Source organism: Candoia aspera, chromosome 6, assembly GCF_035149785.1.
Source record: "Candoia aspera isolate rCanAsp1 chromosome 6, rCanAsp1.hap2, whole genome shotgun sequence".
In the NCBI taxonomy this organism is placed as follows: domain Eukaryota; kingdom Metazoa; phylum Chordata; class Lepidosauria; order Squamata; family Boidae; genus Candoia; species Candoia aspera.
The window spans coordinates 6355183-6377511 of record NC_086158.1 but is presented as its reverse complement, the minus strand read 5'-3'; the positions used below and the strand labels follow the sequence as shown (position 1 = coordinate 6377511).

Genomic DNA, 22329 nt, shown 5'->3' with positions numbered 1-22329 from the left:
CTGGCTAAACCTGACTCTCTTTCCTGGTTTAAGTTGACTTTCTGCGCAGCGTTGAACTCTTCAAAAGAAAGCTAAACCCATGTTTAAAAAGTGGGTCTAGCACTCTTTTGAAAGAGCGCTAAACCTGTGTATATATCCCATGTAATATTGAGCAGGTACTTTCCAAAGTACCGGTTACCATTTGGTGGTCAGATGCCTCTGTGAAAGTCAGATCCAACAGCCCAACCCCAATGGCCATTGAAAGCATCTCCCAGGAATCAGAGGGAAAGGTGTACCACTGGAGCAACTGCATCCTCAAGTAACCAACAGGAGCTGAGCAGGTCCCAGTACCCACGAGCACATGGTCAAGAATGCGTCCTAGATTGTGTCCAGGGCAAAAATTGTTAGGAAAAGAGGAAAAACTGCCTTAAAACTGGATCAGCTTTAAGATCCTTCTGCTGTTGGCTGCTAATGAGATGGAAAGCATCGTCACAAGGACATGCCATTGAAAAGTTACCCAGAAAGGCACATACGGCCCTGGTGGATGAGCCCTGGCATTGACAAAAGTTTTACCCATTCCTCCCCTTCTGCTCTGCAGGAATGAGCCAGCATGCAAAGGGTCAGGCTGCTTGAGAGTTTTATTTTCTGTCTTTTGGGAGACAGTGTGGGGGTCTGGAGGGGAAATGAGCAGGTTCTTGGCCTTCCAGGACCTGCCACAGCTTGGAACGAGGTAGATTATACTCTTTGCTCCTTGCCTACACTGTTTCTAGGTGATTGCAGGCTGTTTTCAAACTGTTTTAAAGGGAGGAATGGAAACTGGTGGTGTGAAAGTGCCCTTCTGTTAGAATATAATTGCAGGGGCAACGCAAGAAAATGTGACCGAATATACAGTATGTTTCCAACATTTTCCCCATACCACTTATGTCTCTAGTGGGTCTTTTGTTAGCATGCCAAGTGCAGTGGCAACGTAGAAGACCATTGTTATTTCAAGGAGTTTAAGTGACATGTTTTGATTTTCTCCTTCACACGAAGAAGCTTAGAGTTTGTTCTGAGTTATGTTTAGCGGGCTTGTTTTTTATTTCTGTTTGGAATGGGGGGGGGGGAGATAAGAGAAAACCCCAAGATGGTTTTTGTCAAGCACTAGCTTATCTATATAGTTTCCCAGGCTTTAGGGTTAAACAGGTGCTCCAGACCATGGGAACTATCCAGTCAAGGTCAGATCATGCAGCCTCAGTACCATGGAAACAGGGTCACAAGGTTTTAGGGCCAGACTTTGATAAAAACCTGAGGATTGCCTTTTGAGCCTGGGAGCTTCTGCACAGACCTGAGTGCTGGGTGCTGTGGAAATTGAGCCATCCTGGGGCATCTGTGCTGTCCTTATTAAGGGGCTCCTGACAGCCTATGGGAGATGGGTTTTCAACTGGCTTGGTATGTTTTGATTCCTTTTTCTTTATGTTATGCTTCTGCCTAAACTATGTTTCTGTTTAAATCTGTTTGCTTAAGTTTTTGATAAAGCTTAAAATCTCTTTATCCACTGGTGTGCTTATTGACTCTGGATCTAAAAGAACCAATTCTCTGAACACCTGATCACTGCTTAGACACTTGGCAGAACACCAAGTTGCCTACAAAGGCAAAGATGTTATTCAGGAAGTAACTATTTTTCCACTTCTGCCTGACCAGGAAAATAGTCTTGTGTGCAATGATATTTTAAGTAAAAAAATATGCACTTTTCCCCCGATTGTTTTTATGACACGCAGTCAGGCCTTCCTTATGTTGCCAGGTACAATGCATTTCAAAGTTGTGGAACGATCAGTTTTACTCGTGAGATGCTGCTAGCCGAAGGTGCACAGTACTGACCAAGATTTTTTGGTTTATGATAAGCCTTGTGAAATTGACTAGTTAAAGTTTTAAGACTGTGTTGTCAGACTGTGAATGGGTAAAGTACCAAGAAGGTGATGCCAGCAAGGGGGTTGTGACAGCGCCGAGAATTGGACTGCACGGTCCAACAGGAGTCTCTACCTGCAGTACTACTGGTTGTCTGAAACAGATGCTCCTTTTTTTCAGTTGCAAGATGTGTGTCCCATGCTTACGTTCGACACGCAGATAATGCATATGCACTTTACCATTTGTCATGAGCCCTACTAAATCAAGACTCATCTTGGAAAGCTCCCACCCCAGAGCTTCACATGTATGGAAGGGCTTCGATATTATATTGATTACTAGACAATCCATGACCCATTGGGTCATCCTTTCAGAGGTATTTCCTTACCTAAACAGAGAAACAGAATGACCATAGGTGGGCAAAAAAGCAGTGGGATCGGCAGCGACTTCCGACTTCCTGCTGACTTCCTCATTGACTTTGCTTGTGGGAAGCTGGCAGGGAGTACTGGAAATCATTCTCTTCCTCCTCGGCTGACCCGCGGAACTGCCTGCTCCTTTGCTGGGGCGAGGGGGAACAAAGGAGCTGTGGACCACGAGGAAAACTGCACCCCCACTCTCCATCTTGGCTGTCCCCAAGGGCCCCCTCCTTCCAGGGAGGAAGAGGGCTCACCGTCAACTGCTGGCGCCTCCCAGCCAGCCTTACCTTGCCAGCAGGCATCTGAGTCACTCCCTTGTCCTTCCCTCACCACCCACCACCATTAAGAGATTTCAGATTTTGGCCTTGGTTCCAAAGCAGCCAATTGCCACTCACCCATTGGGTTTTGCTGCCAGCCAATTGGGTGCAGGGGCCAGAAGGAGGTGGGAAAGAGGGCAGGGATATTCCCTTCCCATCTTCCTTTGTGCCACACAACCTACAGGTTTCTGGGAAGTGTAGTTGGAAGGTGCAGCGGTGCTGAAGTGGACACAACTTTGCCAAATTTCAGTCCCATGGGAGAAATGGGTCCTGGATTTTGGACACATTCTCTAAGTTAGCCCATTTGAGGTACGTTGGTTCAAAAATTGTTGCCTGATGATGCACCATTTTGCTCACCTGAAGGCTGTGATGATGAAAGTGAAAGGTCCCCTGTGCAAGCTTACAAAAAGGCAAGCAGACACAAGAGTTTTAGTAGTATATAGATACAAGCATTAGATATTTTCAGATGAATCACCTGGTCTTTGTTGATTGCTACAATGCTTGCAAAGAATGCTGAATTGGGTGGAATTTGGCATTTCTCTATTCCTAATTATGAATTTGTGCTATGGTTGTGAAAATAGAGGAGAATGTCCAATAACCAATTAAAAGTGTATATTGGAATACTGTTGTGCTCACCCCCAGAAATGTGGGGGTAGAATCATGATGTAACTCCTGACCTTCAAATTTTTGTGGATATGGGTTTTTTCTAAAACTTGTTTTCTTTAAGTATTCTTTATATTTAAAGGTCTCATGCAGGGTTAATGCGTCATGTGAACATCATAACTCAGTCTGTGGGGCAGTTGAGGGGATTACTTTTAGCCCAACTTGTTCCAAGAATGGTTTTGACTTAACTAATTGTCCTTGGTCAGCCATTTCACACAATCTGGGTCTGACTTTCTCTTCCTGCTGCTGAATGAGAATCGTCCTTAAGCAGCTTTGCAAACAACTGTTTTCTTTTATATTTCCCCACCACCACTCTCATCACACACTGGAAGGGATAGGGCAGTAACTTTGTGCCACTGACCTGTCTAAAAAGAAAACACGGATAGATCTTATAAATACTAATCATTTGAAGTGGTCATCTTTCATTAGCTAAGAGGTGGGTGGTATCCATTTTGCTTGGGGCTCATCTCCTGCCATTTCACAATTTCCCTTCTCTCAAATTTATCGTTGAACTTATTAACACATCAGCAGATATTATGGTATCTTTTAATATTCTAGTTACCTGCTACCCTTTCTCTCTGCGCAAGTATGGCTAGATCACCCAGGTGATCTAGGTGGGTGGCTTATGGAATTGGATCAGGTGATGCTGCCCTTGGAAACCAAGCAACCCTCTGTGATTTCAACCCCTTAGAGTTGCTGAGCCCCACTGACAGCTCAAGTGAACTGGAAGATGATCCATACTCCAAAAGTACTTGTTTCCAGGTGACCTTGACTATAGCTTGCACATGTAGCACACAGTGCAGCTGAGAGGACTCAGCCAGCTGTTGTTCATGTGAACGATGGCATGGAAAAACAAACAGAGATACTGTGCAAAGCCGCTAGTCAATCCCGAGTACACGAAGATGCAGCTGTTATATCTCTCTCTGCAGTGTAAACTCTAACTAGCTGAATCTGATTAGGAGAACTGCTGTTATGATAAGGCTGCTGTTATAACCAGACCAGCTTTTCCTAGTCACCAACAGCCATATTGGTTGAAGGTTATAGAAACTGAAGTCTGACCCATCCTGTTAGATAGTGTGCTGTCATTATGAAACTTCGAAGACTTTAGGATAGAGGGGTTTTTGGGCGACACCCAACACCAAGACACCCATAAAATATCATACAAGAAAAAGGGAGTATATGATACAAAATGCAAAAGAAAATAGTAAATTAAAGGAGTTATGATTAAGCTTGCAAATTTTAAATGAGGGACTCATCATCTGAAATGTGAATTGCTTAATTTTAATAAAACTATCCACAGGTTAAGAATGCTTGCTTATTCTTGGAAGCTAATTTGGTGTAAAGGCAATAACGAACAAAAAACCAAGATGGCCTTTTCTTCTAATGGAGAGTGGTATCTATAGTCCCCCCTTCCAAAACAAATTCTCAGGCCAGATAATTCATGGATATTTCTAGCTAGTAAATCTTTGTACAGCCAGGAAAATCTCACTGAATCTCTCAATAGTGCCTTGAGTTCATCTTATTACCAAAGTTCCAGCATAGCTTTGCATCACTTTGAAGAAAATACATTGGGTGATCTTTAAAGAGAGCAGAATGTCAGAACATAAGACAGCCCTGACTGGATTGGACCAACAGACCATCTACTACAGCATCCTGTGACCCACAGTGGCCAACCAAATGCATCCAGAATGCTTACAAACCTAGACATGACACAGCCCTCTTCCTTAGCAGTTGGTATTTAGGGTGACTTCCATTCCCCGGTGACCTTGAAGGAAGCTCTCAAGACCAGAAGTCATTGGTAGCCCTTTCCTCCATATACAGTATTCTTCCTGCTCCCCTTCAAAACTTCTAAACTAAAGGCATCTGAGGGGAATGGATTTCACAACTGTAAAAGTTGATGTCTTCCACAAGTTTGGGCCAATTCCTATAATCCTAGCCAAGCTGACATTTGGCTGGAAGTTTCTGAAGTTAAATCCAACACAGGTATCAGCTTGGGAAAGGTTTAGGTCTTGAAACTCACTTGAACAAAAAGCAAAAAAGCAAAAACAAAGCTATTTCTGGAGCATCTATATCTCACCATACCTTCCTCTTACCTTTATTTACAGCATTTGTACACTGCTACCATTGTAAGACTCCAGATGGTATACAACTTAGGAGAAGCAAAACTAATAAATTAAAACAACACAACACATACTTACCAGGATGGGTGCTGACCATAAATCAGTTAAAACCAAAAGCATGGTGGAATAAAAATGTTTGACTTGCAGAATGCAAGGAAGAGGAGCACTGCATGTATCTTTGGGGAAGTATGTTCCAGAGCATGGGGGCCACTATGGAAAAGGTCTGCCATCTAACCCAAGTTTTCTGTACTTTCTGAAGAAAGGGGATTCTCAGCAGACCACTCGGAGATGTTTTGACTAGGTAGGAAGAATCTATTCTGGCAAAGTAGTGCCTGATGTAACATGGTACTATGCCATATATGGCTTTGTAGGTAATCACCAGCATGTTAATTAGGCTTGGAAGTCTATTAGTAACCAGTGCAGAGACCTCAGAATTGCTGATAGCCTGCAATGGTGGCATTGCCCTGCCTGCAGCCTGGCCAAATACAGTTTCCAAGTCATCTTCAAAGGCTGCATCCACACATAGGTATTGCAGTAGTCCAACTGTGTGGATGATTAAAGTAAGTGTTACTGTTTCTAAGACATCCTGGTCCAGACAGGGTTGCAACTGGTGTACCAGCTGGATCTGGACAAAGCCTCCCAGCCACAACCCCCACCTGTTGTTAAAGCTAAAGCAGTTGCTGAGGGTCCAAAAGGATACCTAAGTAATGAACCAACTCCTTTGGTAGGAGCATGATCCTGTTGAGAGTAACCACTGGGACTAGTATTAGCATGAAGTTTATTGATGAATAGTACCTTGGCATTCATACGATTTCATCTGAACTTGTTTCACCCTGATTATCATAATAGTCCAGTTGCTCCTACCCAAAATTACTAATTTAGACTATAAACTAGTCATTTCCAAACTGTGGAGTCCTTGGTGCTCTCTCAGCTTGGTTGCTTGCTTGCAGACATTATTATTATGGGGTGGAGGGGGGGAGAGAGAGAGAGAGAGAGAGAGAGAGAGAGAGTGTGTGTGTGTGTGTGTGTGTATATATATATATATAGAGAGAGAAAGAGATTATTTCCAATAGAGTGGAAAGCAGTCAACTGCAATTCCCCTTACAGTGGAATCATTTATTAGTGCTTGAAACTACTCCAACTGGAAGTAGACCTAGATTTATCTCAGATGCCTTTTCCGTTCCTCTCTACATGAGCTGAATGCTCCTTAATCAAAATGAGGACTCCTATAAACTCAGGGAAAAGAATATTCTGTTTTTATGTAAAGAGATTAGAGCTAGTAGGGACAGCAACACCTGCTCATTCGCCGACACTTTTCTGATGGACAGCACTGAGAATTTGGTCCCTGGGCCAAAAAAAAACAAAAAACCAGTCAAGGGCCAAATGGTTCTCCAAGGACATCTTGCCCAAGCTTAAGCTAGCACTAACACACTGGCTTTAAGTGAGCCTACTCAGGAAGGTTAGCGCATTCAGCACATTCAGCTCTCTCTCCATTCATGTGTTAGAAACCAACCTTTGGAAAGTCCACAAAGCCACTGAAAGCATATCTTGTCCCAAAGCCTCTCCATGCAATCTCAGGAACCTGTGCTTAAACATCCAATTAAACACCCCCTTTAATTGCCATGACACTGACTAGCTACGACTTCAATGACTTGTTTACCAAAGGCTTATCAGGGAACCTCCACAGGCTGCTTTCATGTGATTTAATCATCTCTGCCCTTTACCTTTATCTTTTCAAGGTAAACAAGACCCATCTGGTCTTTATATGTTTTATGTAGGCAGCTGTGAGGCAGTTTATTATGAATAAATGCAAACCCACAGATTCTCATTCTGTGATTTTCCTCTCCCTTATCTATCACTGGGAATAGAGAGCCCCGCAATCTTATTAACATTGTTAAGGCTCTGGATCCCTATTTCCAAAGATCCTCTTTCACCTACTCAGTTGAGGTGAAGGGTCCAAACACAGTGTATGTATGTACACAGAAGGCCGGCGACACCTTTCTTAAAACCTTTCTCAGTTTGGCTCAAAGACAATGCAACGTTATCAATTGATTTATCAACATTATTTATCGATAATTTTCTCAAACCTCCCCCCTCTTCTACTATCTTTCTAGGAATTGTCATCTGTTCGTAGAAAAATGTAACTTTGCTTTGCACATCCTTCCCCGCCCCCCAAACAGTGATTTTAAAAAAACAAGGCTCACAAAACAACAGTGCTGTTTGATTCAAAGTGCTGAATTAGGAATATGGAGAATATAAGAAGATATCAATAAAGCAACTGGCTGAAGAGGGATTTTGTTTTTAATGGTTTTTGTATGCACAGTTAAGAGAAAGATTTAAGGTAGATAATAGACATTTGGAATTGAGTAGCAGAAGACAGAATTTGAACTTGAACTATGTACAAATGATGAACATGTAATTGCTAAAATGAATAAACTTTTATTGAAATTTGAAATGGAAGAAGAACAAGTGAAAGACTGTATAATAAAATGGGCTAAGAACTTTGGACACAATATACCAATGAAACGGGGGAAATATGTGGTTTAAAGGATTGAAAGTTACATTATGTTATAACCTAAAAGAAAATATTTATAAAATGATGTACTGTACCTCTGGTATTGTCATGTTCACTGTTTCAGTGTACAGTATAGATCGTAACGTTTCACATGCCATGGCGCTGATGCGCGTTTCTGTTTGGGAGGGAGCTGCTGTGAGACCTTGTACCAAGCTCTGTATGTGAAATCAGTACAATGGAATGTGTTTGGGTTATGTTATCTGTTCAAGGCCTTTTCCCGCAGACCATCAGAAGCCGTTAGGAGCACCAGGGATTGTGAACTTGGGAAGATTCTACGGGGGGAGGGATCTCATTTGCACCGAGGGTTTTTAGTTTGCATTTGGCGCGCTTTTATCATTCTCAGCTTTCTCTGTGATCCTGCACACTATTCTTTAATAAATCAGGTATCTTTGAATTCCTGCTCATGAGTCTGATGGTGTTTTAGAATAGGCATTCATTACATAAAGCTGAGAATCCCCAAAGTTGTACCGTTAGCTCCTACCAAGATTAGTTCATTACAGGTATATGACTCCAGAAAATTGTCTAGAAAGTATAAAAGTACTTCAAATTTATGTTGGAATTGTGAACAGCATGGTCATTTTATCATGTCTGGTAAATCCAATTTATCTAGAGAACACATCATTTCCTCAGAGCATTTGTTTATTTGTTCCTTCTTATGCCTTCGTATTACAGCTGGATCCTCTATTTCCATGCTGTTTTGTTATTATGGAGCAAATAAGGATAAGAGGACCTACAGCTACCAGCTTCTATCACCCTATGAAGTTATCACGCCATCTTTCCCATCCTGCTTTGCTGTTTTGCTTTCATATTTAGCAACTGAAATACCTTTTAGGGTCACTGTCATTGCTAATATTCTACGATGTAAAGCAAGAGGACTAAAATACTGAAGAGTTGAGAAGAACAACATACCTCTCCATGTTGAAGCAGGAGAATAGACATGTTTAAAAGAAATTTGTAAAATTCAGATAGATTCAAAGAGAGGCCTGTGAATGGAATTCATCAAGAGCAATTTCAAGTTTGACAGATTTCTCCCACAGTGTGTATGTTTTATGGAATTCACTACCACAAAATGTGAGGATGTCCAATGGCCTTGAAGGCTTTAAAGGAAGACTAGATCTTCCCTTCATTAATGCAACTCCATACAGTAATCAGCACTGATAGCAAAAGAGAGTCCCCATGTTGAGGGACAATAATTACTCTGGATGATGGGGGGAAACAAGGTGGAAAGCAGTGGCCTCTCCAGCAAAGCAATTCATAGCTTCTAATATGTAAATCTGGTGCCAGATTTGTCAGATATCAATCCCTTTTTTTTTTCTTGGCAAGAGGGAAAATATGTATTTCTGGATTGGACATCCTCACATTTTGTGGTAGTGAATTCCATAAAATGTGATCCAAGAGTGAGGTATAAGAACTCAGATGGTGCGATTTCAACATTTTACATGAATTTGTCCTTCCTTCAGAGAAGTGGAATAAAGAACAAAATTATGGAGCTGGGAGCATCCTGAAAGTCACCTCATCCAGTCCCCAGTGGCTTCTCTGACACGGAGAATGAGCAGGGAGGTGTCCATGAAGTTATTAGGGATCATGCTCAATTTGTAGGACACTGCTCAATGTTAGCAGCTTGGCCCCTAACAACTTCATGGACACATCCCTGTAGGCAATAACACTGAATGGCCCCCATTAAAGGAGAACTCATTATCCCCAGAGTTAACCTGCTCCACTGTTGAACAACTCTTACTGGTAAGACGGTTTTCCAAACGTTAGCCCAAATCTGTTTCCTTGCAACTTTCACCCATTAGTTCCCTGGCACAATAGGGGAAAATATCTGCTTCATCTTTTACATGGCAACCCTTTGGGGTACGTGTTTGTTAAATGACAAGCTGTTATCTGGTTACTACTGGGAAGACAAGTCATGCAATATGAATAAGTTATGCAGCCACAGGATTTAGTTTTGCACGGCACAAGAACACTGCTCTGGATTACCTTCTAAAGAATAAACCTCTCAAGCATCTTTGGACCATTTTCTGGCTTCCAAACTATTTGTAACATCATAAACAAACTTGTCCCCCAAAAATGGCAAAGACAAAGATAGAAGTCTGATGAAAAGGAGCTCAGCATTTGTAGATGTGTCGTTGAATGTGTGCATTAATGCACGCAAGTCCTTCAAAGTAGAGTTGGGAACAATGAGCCAAAGAACAAACAGAAGAGAATTTTTTCCAGGACTGTGAGATAACAACTACCCTTAATAGGGATGATCTGAGAAATTTCACTAACTGTATTTTATAACCTTCCCCCCTTGCATGCAATTTATCCTCCTTCCTAAAACTTTTTGATTACACCAATCACATTTTAATACCTGCAAAATCCATCTCTCTTGATCACAGCAAGGCTTAGGAGTACTAAATTGGGAAACAGGTATTGGGCCTGATGATTTAAATAACTGAAGAATCAAATCAGATGTTAAGTTAGAGCTTCTCATCTGTTCCCAGATCTTCCATTCAGACAGTGACCAGTATGGCACAGGGACTGAAGTGTTAGACTAAAACCAGGAACATCCAGGTTCAAGTTCATCCTTAACAGAAGCTTCCAATCTACTTCACAGGGTTGTTGTAGGGGGAAAAAATGGAGAAGGGAATGCCATGTACACCATGCTTTGCTCTTGGAGAAAAAGTGGAATATAAATGTAACAAGCAAAGAAATTGGAATTTACACATGACGGATGTGCAACCCACAAACCAAAATGAATACCCACTAAAGTTATTTTGATTTGTGATGCCTTTAACAATCCAATGTGTGAATGGGTCATAAAGATGGATCCCTTTCACCTGACTTCCTGGAGTAAGTAAAATCCCACCAAGGAAACAATCATAGAAAAAATTTAGAATAGTTAACTAGTTGTCAAAGCCCTCTGTGCCCTCAAACTCAGTAGACTGGACCATCTGAAGGCCTCTAGTCCACGCTCCCCTTATTTCTCTTCAGAAGCTGTGGATCAAAGCAATCATTTGTCCAGTTCTGTTTGCCTCTAAGTTGGGGACTTTTACAACAGAGACTCAGGAACATTTAGTAAGATGTTATATTACAGTAAATAATTAATATGGTACTTGTGCAATAAATAACTACAGGTCTATCTACGATGCAGCAGCAGGGGTACTTCCTAATATATTGAAGCATATTAGCTCCGAATATATTCCACTGTGACCTTTTTCTTCTTTTCCTGTTCGCAAAATATGGGTCACATCTGTATTATGAGTCTCTCCGTCATTAAAATGCCCACTTGGTAATTAAGCATTTCTTTAAAAGAATGGATAAGTTATTCTTTGCTCAGAGTTTTGCCCAGGAATATCCTAACCATAAGAAGTTATCCAAAAAGATCCAGGATCCCAATTACTCTCTCCATACAATCCAGACCCAGTCACTCGACCACTCATTTACCGTCCTCAAAGTTACCCAATGGAACTGACATTTAAGGGCTTACCTGGAGAATGGCACACAATCTGCAGCCTTAACCAGCTTGCTTTTAGATGAATTAATATGGCTTGAACATCATCACCCTTTTGGATATGCTCCTGTCATCAATAGTGAGCAGAAGTCTAATTTTCCAAGCTCCCCGTTTCTGTCTTTTCCCTTCCAAGGGGAAAATTGGCAGACGTCCCACTTCTCTGTGCATTTGCTCGCTCATACAGCACACCCTCTCTGCTGCAGACTCTCTCCAGTCCTTCCTCAGTGCTGTAGCACACCTCTGCTTCCTCAATGCCAGAAGAAAGGGAATTGGGCAGCTCCAAGCATATCCCAGTTAAAGGGCCAGGACATCTGCATAAACCTGATAACAGTGAGAAGACGACAGCTAATTCTCAGCAAGTACTAGTTTGCCTTTATCCAGATGATGAAGTATCCCTAGCAGAATTAGTCCAGAGACAGGAAGAAAGTCTTTGGGCTAGAGACAAACCTCTCCACCTCAAATTTACACAATTTGGACCCAAAGACAATTTTGCCTCAAAGGCAAACCTTGTGCCCGAAATAGTTCATGCTCTTTTGTTAAGAAGATGCAAAGCTGACTTATATACAACCATCCAGTATAGTTTTTTGCTAACTCAAGGAATAGCAGATAACAACATACCTTGGTACTGGAGAAAGGCCCGTAGTGTTAAAAGGAGAAATCTAATAACCTCAGGCACTGCAAACCACAAATTCCTCTTTGTCCAAAGAGGAAATGAATATATAAATCTTACGTTCAGCTTTGCAGACAACCTAGTCCTCTGACTCCTTACGATGCTGAACAATTATTCTCCAGCAGACAGCTCGATTTAAGCAAGGGAGCAATCACAGCAATTGGCAACTTAGAATTAAAGTTTGAAGTCGGTAAAATGGTTTCACATTCTTACAGTGAAAACTATGCACATCTATTGGTTCAATCTACTTTACTCAGGGTGAGTGTCTGTATAGCTTTCTAATAATCTGCTTTCTAGTTAGAACTACATCAACTTTTTTGAGGAAGGCAGATAGGAGAAAGAGAGATGCATTCGAATTGTGGTGCTGGAGACAACTGCTATGCATCTCATGGACAGCGAAGATTACCAACAGTAAGGGAAGTCCTAGACAGAGTCAAACCAAAAATATCCCTGAAAGCCAAGATCACCAAACAAAAACTGTCATACTTCAGTCATACTATGCGAGCTGACTCACTTGAAAAGACAGTTATGCTGGGACTGGTCAGTGGTATTTATTTATTTATTCATTCATTCTTCACATTTCTATCACCACCCATCTCTACCAAAAGGGGACTGGTAAAAAAAGAAGGGGCCGTCCTAGTAGGACTCACTGGCTTGACACCATCAGAAGGGACACTGGAATGACTTTGATGGAACTAAAGGAAGCTGTAAGAGCTAGAAAGGCATGGAGAGCATTGATCCACAAAGTGACCGAGAGTCAGACACAACCGAACAGATAGACACAACTTTTTCTCCCTTCAGGCTTCCTCTCCTTGAATGGTGCGTGAAATAAACATTAATGCTTCTGCCCCATTTATGTAAGAGTGGGCCTTCCTAACTAGACCTATTTGTGCTGCAAAACATCTGGACAATCACAAGAGAGTAGCAAAGGTATAGAAAATTTGAATGCCTGGCTACCACCTGGGGATTGCCCTGATTTTTGCAGCCCAAATATAGTAGAGCTGCTTAAACAATGATGCATACAGTGCTGAAACGTCAACCCCTCCCGTTCCTTATCTTAGTCACTCCAGGCAGTTTTCTACATCCTGGCTCCAGTCCTGGGACCAAGCCAAGAGCCAAGTGCCAGCATCAATAGAATACAGGAGCTAAACTATGAGAACAGCATACTTTTTGTAGAGGAAAACAAACAACTGCTACTCTCATGTGCAGGTTGGACTTCGGCTGGTGTCATCCAGTATGGAAAAATCAAAGGAGGCTACTGCATAGTCATATGATACACGAGAGCCAGTGTGGGGTGGTGGTTAAGGGGTTGGTCTAGGAGTGGGGACATGCATGTTCTTGCCCATCCTCAGCAAGGGAAGCTCCCTGGGTGACTTTGGGCCAGTCCTTCTTTCTCAGCCCAACCTACCTCTCAGAGATGTTGTGGGGAAAAATAGGAGGTGGTAAAATGTATGCTGCCTTGAGCTCTTCTACAAAAGGTGGGATATAAATTTAAAAAATATCAGGCTGCCTTAATGCAAATGCTTTGACAAACTATATCTGAGCCTTCACATGGAAATAGCTTTTCTTTTCTTGCATAGTTACTACCTTACTGCAGGCCCCTCTGTTATATATGCTGTGGTCACACGTCATGCTTACCCATGATTAAATTAATCACGGTGGCTAAATTAATCCAATTTTCTGCAGAGGCACAAAATTAATACCACAGATTGGATTTATACATTGCACCAGGCTAAAATGTTGGCTAGGATGTGATCTTTTGTGTTGTACAGTTAAAGTCACCAGTTGGATGATACGGTAAATACAGTAGATAAGAACTTCTAAGGCCAGAATCCAATGCTCTTACTTTGGGTTAAACATTTCAGTGGGACTTGGTTCCAAGAGATACGTGTAGGCTTAGGAGGGACTTCCTTTCTTCGTGCTAGTCAAGCCATTTCAGACAAAGTATCAAATTCCCAAAATGGTTTTAAAAAGTCAAATGGTTTTAAAGAGGCTCATTTTTGCATTCTGCAGAATTATGAGTTTTTCCAGTCTGGGTATAGGAATGCTTACTCTTCAATTGTGTTATGCTGGGTTTTTAACAAAAATAGCCCAAAGCGTCCTTTTTACTTTCAGTTTTCCCACAAGCATCTGCAAAAGGAAGTCAGAATAAATTGCTTGCAGACAAGTCAGCAAGGCCATTGATCAATAATCCTATCTCTAGCCTTTGTTCCTCTTAGCATGCCTGAAATTCCTTCTTATCTTGCCCACTTGTCTGTTTCCATATGCCATGTTACTTCCTGTCTGCCTTTCCCAAATCATTGGTCCCCCCCCCCCCCCGGCTTACCTTTCTTGTTTCTTCATTTTAATTATCAGATACTGGTCTGCCAAAGAAATGTTTGCTATGATTTGGAAAGGATTTCTGCTGCACAGCCTTAACATAATTATTCAGAGAATTATTTCCAATGTAGGTGAACAGGGATTATTCCTCATTAACTTTTTTAGGACAGCAGCCTTCTCCAAAGCTGCAATTCAGCCCTTGCTCATCACTGCCCTAAGGTCTTCCTGACACTTTCGTTGGCACTGGGTAAATTCTGACCTAGAACAGTCTTGTCTCCGCCATCTGGTTGCCCTCTTGCCAGAACAGGCAGGCAACTTCCAGAAATGGATGATGTCACCCTCTATTGATCTACTACTGTACTAGCTGTCAACCCAAAGCACTATGAGGGAGCATTTTTCTGCTCCACTTCTGAAGTACATTGTTCCACGTTATGTCCCCTCAATGCTCCTCCCTGGGAGGGGGTGCCTCAATTTGTTGAAAGTAACCCCAGCAGCTCACTGGCTACACTGTAGAGAAAGGAACACACCTTCAACTTGGTCAATTCTTAGCAAGTACTCAATAGCTTCTATATCAGCCTTTCTCGACCTTTTGACCCTGGAAGAACCCTTGAAATATTTTTCAGGCCTCAGGGAACCCCTGCCCATTCAGGCTCAAATGTAGGCCAGACGTTACACAATTATTACATTCATTTCATGTGCAGGCCTGTATATATGCCTTAACAGTGTTCTTAAACTAAAAAAAAAAAAAGAAAGAATCGTACCTCTTTAATGTGAAGTTGCCCGAATTTGAAATAATCTTTTAAATAAATTGTGATCTCCCATGGAACCTCTAGTGAACTCTCGCAGAACCCGAGGGTTCCACGGAACGCTGGTTGAGTAACCCTGTTCTATACCAACACCTTAGGTCAAGATCATACTCATTATGCTATTTTAACACCGTTGGAATGATGCTATGAGAATGGAATCACATGGAAAGAAGGAAATCTTTATTTTAAAGGTGCTTGTTGTGCCTACACATATGTGCATTCTGGTGCTTTGACCATGTATTATCATGGTAGATAAAGAGGTAGAATGCATCATGGCACCATGACTTTTATTAGCATTCTTAATTATGTTGCACACAGTAGAGATGAGGATCCTTAACCAGCTGACGTGCAACTTTGTTTCTAGTGTTAGAGAGATCCCTTTGGGTTGGAAAAGATGTTGATCGCCGTTTTGACCCCAATAGCTATTGCATTCACAGAATTAAATGGGAAACAGGACAAACAATTGGAACAATTGCACAACATGATGGTAAATGTCTGAATGAGGGCAGAAAGTAGAGTAGCTGGGAAAATGTTCAAGCAAGTTTTGGTTGGAAAGTTTTCTAGACCTTTGGTGCCAATTAACTTTGTTGTTGTTTATTCGTTTCGTTGGTTCCGACTCTTCGAGACTTCATGGACAAGCCCATGCCAGAGCTTCCTGTCGGTCGTCAACACCCCCAGCTCCCCCAGGGACGAGTCCGTCACCTCTAGAATATCATCCATCCACCTTGCCCTTGGTCGGCCCCTCTTCCGTTTGCCCTCCACTCTCCCTAGCATCAGCATCTTCTCCAGGGTGTCCTGTCTTCTCATTGTGTGGCCAAAGTATTTCAGTTTTGCCTTTAATATCATTCCCTCAAGTGAGCAGTCTGGCTTGATTTCCTGGAGGATGGACTGGTTTGATCTTCTTGCAGTCCAAGGCACTCTCAGCATTTTCCTCCAACACCACAGTTCAAAAGCTCTGATACCCCTTCTGCTGCCACTCTTTCTCCATGTCAGGGCAATGCCACCCCTCAATGTTTGGAAGTTCTACTTTGACTATATGGCTTGCTGCTAAAGCCTTTCTGTGGCCCACCTGTATGCTGATGAATAGACAGATTAACAAGCAAATGAATCTTCAGCCTTCAGAACATGGTGGATGAAGTGGTTAGAACACAGCCCCTGCTGACCTATTGCCTTCCCCCATGCAGTCATGCACAATTCATGCTCCTCTCTGAAATGAGAACAATTCTGCTGACTCTAGTAGAAGGAGGCTTTTGTCCTTTGCCTGCCATCCCTGATAAATGTACACTTAATATATGCACGTGGCCCACCAGCACACACACTGCATATACAATCTCATTAGAAAAATAACTGCGCTTGACCTACCGCACAGCCAGATTCCAGGCATCTGCTCTGATGGTGCAGCTCAAGGAGGAAACCGTAGATGAGATTACACAGGTGTTTCTTCTTCCACCCTTCAGAAATTAATTTAAGAGTTAGGCCCCACTAGACACTAGTATTTTGCCCTCCTAGATGTATGCTGTTATACATTTCTCCCTCATCAGGATATAAATTATTATTGTATTTTAGCTGATGTTAGAAAGGTAATATCTGCCTCTAGTTGAGCTTGACTCCTGGAGTCTAGTACATGGACAAGGTTATACCACCACCATCACCCCCATTTCCCAGTGTAGTTTACATCCATGGGGTTTCCTGGTCATCTCCTATCCAAGCACTAACCACTTCCAAACCTGCTTAGGTTTTCAAATTCAGCCAAAGTTGGCTAGGTGCTACTACCAGCTGATGACACTTCAGCTGTTAACCATTTTTACATACTGATCATGCTCATGACTTAGCTACTGCATGCTTTGAGATTTCATGTAGCATATTTCAAATGCAAATCTAGCAAACCAGAGATTCCTCTTCAATCCATTACTGAGAAGGAAGCAGGGTAATGATCGGGAACTTAAAGACAACTAGCTTTTTAGTTTTCTAAACTTTCACAATGAACTTAAATCCAAGTTAGTTTTCTTCAGTAAACCAAATGTACTGATATCCAAAGGCATCTCTATGCCTTTACTAGTCTAGAGAATGCACATAAAACTTCTCCCTGGCATCCATGCTGACCAATAGCTGAGTGTCCCACCACTTGTTCTCCCACAGATCCCGAACAGATCCTGGTATACACCTGCCTATTAAATTAAATCAGTTGCCAACATCCCTGACTCACAGAACACTCACTCTTCTTGGTGTTTGCTTGGTCATCTGCAAAAAACTTTCCAAACTCATGTATGAAAGGAGGCTGTGCAGAAAGTTTAATATGCAAACAACAAAAAACTTCAACCAACACAGCGCCACATTTCTGCTATATCTCAAACCCTGTTGTGGTTTGTGCAGAGGTGACAGGTCTGATTTTCTACATTCAGGTGTCTTTTCTGCTATAACTCTGGCTGGGGGACAGGACTGTTGGGAGGTACAAATAATTGTAGGCATCACTGTTGAAAACCTGTTGGACCTTTGAAGATGAGCAAACTCTTAGAAGGGGCTGCCTGCCTGGTGAATTTTATCACTGTAGGTGATACCTAAACACAGCTTCTCCCTTTTTTCCTTTTCCTTTTCTGTTCAGTATCTCTTTCCCATCTAGTTTTTTCCTTCCCTTCCCAGGGCAGCTACCTCTTTCTCTTACTTCTTTTTCTGCTAAATCGTGGAAAGATATGTTTGCTTCAGCAGATATATTGCACACAAACATAGCAATTTTTCTCTGCGTGACAGGAGTTTGGGTGTGTAAGACAGCTATACACAGATGGAGATCAACTAATTTTATAAATCTAGTAACTTGGTTTTTTTTTTACAGGCAGTTATTGCTAATTGGTAGTTCTTAATAGTACTTACTTTTAAGCTGGGGTTCTGCCCTTTTGTGTAACGTAGCTTCTGACAGGCATACCAACTATCACAAACAACACTTTGGGGACAAGATGCTTCAGAAGATGCAATCTGGGCAGCTACAGACATTCTTGGAGGAGACTGATGATCTCAGATCTTTTCTGTCTGAGTTTTCGAATGGACTCAATCATGGCTGCTGTGGGCTGAGAGAGGGTGACTGGCCCAAAGTCATCCAGCCGGCTTTCATGCCTAAGGGAGGCCTAGAGCTTGCAGTCTCCTGGTTTCTAGGTCAGCACCTTCACTACTACACCAAACTGGCTCACAGGTATGCTATGGAATTTGGCCTAGAGCTGCAGTGTAATCCTGTGGTTACTCAAAGGCATTTTTTCTTAACAGTGGTACCTCTACTGAATGATAACTACCTGAAATGCGCAAATCTGTTACATGTTACATGTCTTTCTAAGAGCTCTCTCTTCATCTAGGGCTTTTCAATGTCTTAGAAATTTTATCTGATTCTGCTTTCATTTTCATTTTCTTCCCTCTCTATTTTTATTGTTTTCATTGCATTCTACATTTTGTAGATGATTTCAATATGCTATTGGGTAAGATATGGAATAATAGCAACAAAAATAGCACATACAAATATGTCATGTGCACACATTTACACGGGAAAGGGAAGTTTCCCAAACTGGAGCTAGAGGTGACTATTTTAGGTTGACTAGTGAGGAAGGATTTTTTGACTGTATGCTTTTTTTCTGTTTATTGTTTCTTTGGAGTTGGAGTTATCGTAAATACAGTTGCTCTTTGAGTGAGATGGGTGGCAATGAAATTCAAAATACAAACAAACAAACAAAAAATAAATAATCTTCTCTTTGGGTAAATAGGATACGTAACAATTCACAACTACTATTATTATTTAACTAGTGACAACTAGGTGACTCATTCTGCAAACAAAGGAGGACTGACACTACTTAATTTTGCTGGCATTTGCCGTTATAAAACTAAATAGGGTAGATAAATCTTACAACTTTTGAACCATTGATCATCAGGATTCATCAGACAAATGAAGGACACATCTTCTTCAACAATAAACTACACCAGAATTTTAAAGAAATGCAATGAAGTTTATGTTCAAATGTTAGAACAAAGATAAGTACGTGCTTGTTTTTAATCCACTTTCCTGTTTGCTTGCTTGTGACCATTTTCATCAAGTGGGTCTGAAACTGGACACATTTAAATCCCATGAAATAGAGATCAAGTTCAGGTTCTAAGCTGCATCAATCAAGCAATTCTTAGCATACTTATCAAATTCTAATTTCCTCATCAACCACCCCAAACCTGGGATTCTTTGGAGCTGGTAGAACCTGAGGAAGTGCGTAGAGTTCTCTATAGTTTCCTGGCTCCTTAGGGTGACCCAGGCAGGGTGTAAATGTGATTTCAGGTGATATAATCAGTGCTTCCATGAGGGGGGAGGGGGGTGCAATACTCCTGGTCTGAACCAGGCAGTGGTGCGCCCTCTTTGAAAGAAGCCCTTCCTGGACCCGAAAGTCCTTGATAATTTTCATCCAGTTTACAAACTTCCCTTTTCAGGGAAGTTTGTCAAGAAAGTGATGGGGAACCTTCTACAGAGGTTCCTGGAGGAAATGGATTATTCAGGTCCTTTTCAGTTAGGATTCAGGCCTGTTCATGGGCTGGAAATGGCATTGATGGCACTGATGGCGATCTTCATCAGGACTTAGATGGGGGAATGTGCCCTCTAGACACATCTTTACTGCGGTTCAGCTCCTTCAGTTCCAGTCAGTGGTGCTAGAGGAGAAGGGCTCAAGCCCTTGAGTTCTCCAAAGTGGGTTCCCCCATGGTTCAGTGCTCTCCTTTGCCTATTTATTATCTTCATAAGACTGCTGAGAGAGGTTATCTAGAGCTTTGGGGTGAGGTATCATCGATATGCTGATATCTAACAAATATTGGTACCCCAGGCAGAGCTGGAAATGCCATCCTGATGCCTGTAAGGGATCTGGATGTGGTGAAATAGACCTAAATCCCTCCAAGGCAGAATTGCTGTTCATCAATAAACATTGGGCTCCTTATTAACATCAGTCCTGGTAGTTACTCTGGATGGGGTCGCATTTCCCAAAGATGTTATTTATGACTTGGGAGTCCTCCTGGACTCTCAGCATCTCCTTAAACAGCAGGTGGAAGCTGGTGCTACAGGGGCCTCTGCTCAGCCTCGGTGCACCAGTTAACACTCTACCTGAACCAGAATGCCCCAGCAATAGTAGCTCATACCTTAAACACCACCTGGTTGGACTGTAACGTAGCCTTTATGGGGGAATCTTTGGACAAAGCCCAGAACCTGTAGCTGGTACAAAATGCAATAGTGAGGACAACACCTATTTTAAAGTTGCTATACTGGTTATTAGTAGGCTTCCAAGCTCAATTCACAACACTGCTTGTTATCTTTAAAACCTGACATGGTAGAGGGACACATGAGACAACATCATGTCAGAACAAAGTTGTCCATCCAGTATGATCATCTGGAGAAGGCCTGCTGAGAGTCCCATTTCTTGAAAGGGGTATGGTGTTAATGCTTTCTACTACAGATTAAGGTTACTATGGTAACTAATCATTTTGGCTGGGTGAAGAGGTTGAATTCAACTGTCCCCTTTTCGAATGTTAATTTTTGCACCTGGGGGAAAGAACCTGCCTGGACTTGTTTTAGTTTCTGTTTCCCTTCTGTGTAGGCATGTAGAGGTAAGCAGCTCTCACTGAGAGCCTGTAAGAATGCAGAAGCTTTTAAATATGTTTTGCTTTCTGTAAATAAAATTATTTTTATAGAAATGCCTGGTGTGTGACTTTTCTGATCTCTCCTGGGCCAAAGGCTTTCCTAGCAATCTGCCAACATATGGGGTGTGGATAAGACAGCAGGCCTTCTCAGTAGTAGCCTTTATGGCTCCAACCCTTCTTGAATTTCAAAAGCAAATAAAAGGTATCCTATTCCATCAGGCCTTTAGCCCAAGATGATTGAGAACGTGATAGGCCTTTAATGAATTTATTGCATTAATTTACTTATATAATTTATTGGAATTTGGTTTTTGCTGTTTTGCCACCTTAGGTCTTCCAGACTTGGGGTAGGTTAGAAATTCTGTTGATAAAAACTCCTAAAATTCCCTGGTCAGCATAACCACTGCTGTAATACTGACAGCTGACGTCCACATACCTGGAGATGACCCAGAACGCCTCCTAGATTTTTTCTGGGAAATCAGTGAACAGGAATACCAATGGTATAACAGAGATATTCTGCATCTTTGGAACAATACTGGCTCAAAGACCAAATAATATGCAAATTAAAAATCTTTGTCCCTATTCATTTATATTGAGAAAACACAAATTAGAATGGGACTGTGATCCAAAACTTATAGCAACATTTTATCCCACAAAATACCAGCTTTCTACTTTTTCCAACATATGGTGATGAAACCAGACATGACCTCTTCAACGGCAGGTCATAGATCTTCTCCATGGATTTTTAAGACAGCTGTTCTGGGTTGTTCTAGCAACTGTAATCTTCCATTGGAATATTAAACAGTAGAAGGTGCAAAGTGACAAGGATCTGTTAATCCATAGCCTGCCCAAAGTGAATAAGGTGTTCTACTGGAATCACATGAGGGGATATTGCTTTAAGTATAAAGTGACAGTCTTGTATAGTGAAATATAAAGTCTTGTATCAGTGAGTTGGAAAACAATCCAAACCCACCCAAACTCTCTGGATGTAACCAGGTAGTTCTACTCCACTCCAGGAAAAGGATATTCTGTAAATATAATATGTTTATGCGTGGAGGGATACACACACACACATACACATGTGTGACTGTAAATTTTTATATAAACATAAACCTGCAAATACATTTTAAGGTATGAATATTATTTATTCTGAATTTATAACCTCGGGATATTTCTGGATGAGGCTGATAGTGCACCTTTATCCCAACTTGTTCGTGAGATTTGATGTTCTGCATTTCTAAACCTCCTACTGTCCAAAAGAAACAGAAGCAACAGAAAAGGAGCATTTGCACTTTATGTTAAAAAGATCTCTTTTGGTCAGAATTCAAATTAATGAATGTGGCAGTGCGGTAGAGAGAATCTGGGTTAAAATAAGTGAAAAAATAGTAATACTGTTGTAATATCACCCTTTCGACCAAGGAAAAGATGCAGATGATGCATTCCA

At 41.6% G+C, this 22329-nt stretch overlaps 1 protein-coding gene across 1 annotated transcript in view; it reads right to left on the bottom strand.

The window, feature by feature from the left end:
• Window positions 1–11674, bottom strand: part of VWA5B2 (von Willebrand factor A domain containing 5B2) — a 44231-nt gene extending 32557 nt beyond the window's left edge. Inside the window, exon 1 of the mRNA XM_063306345.1 lies at window positions 11427–11674. The gene's annotated coding sequence lies outside the window, so the exon portion shown is untranslated. The remainder of the gene's footprint in view (window positions 1–11426) is intronic.
• Between the last annotated feature and the right edge of the window lie 10655 nt (window positions 11675–22329).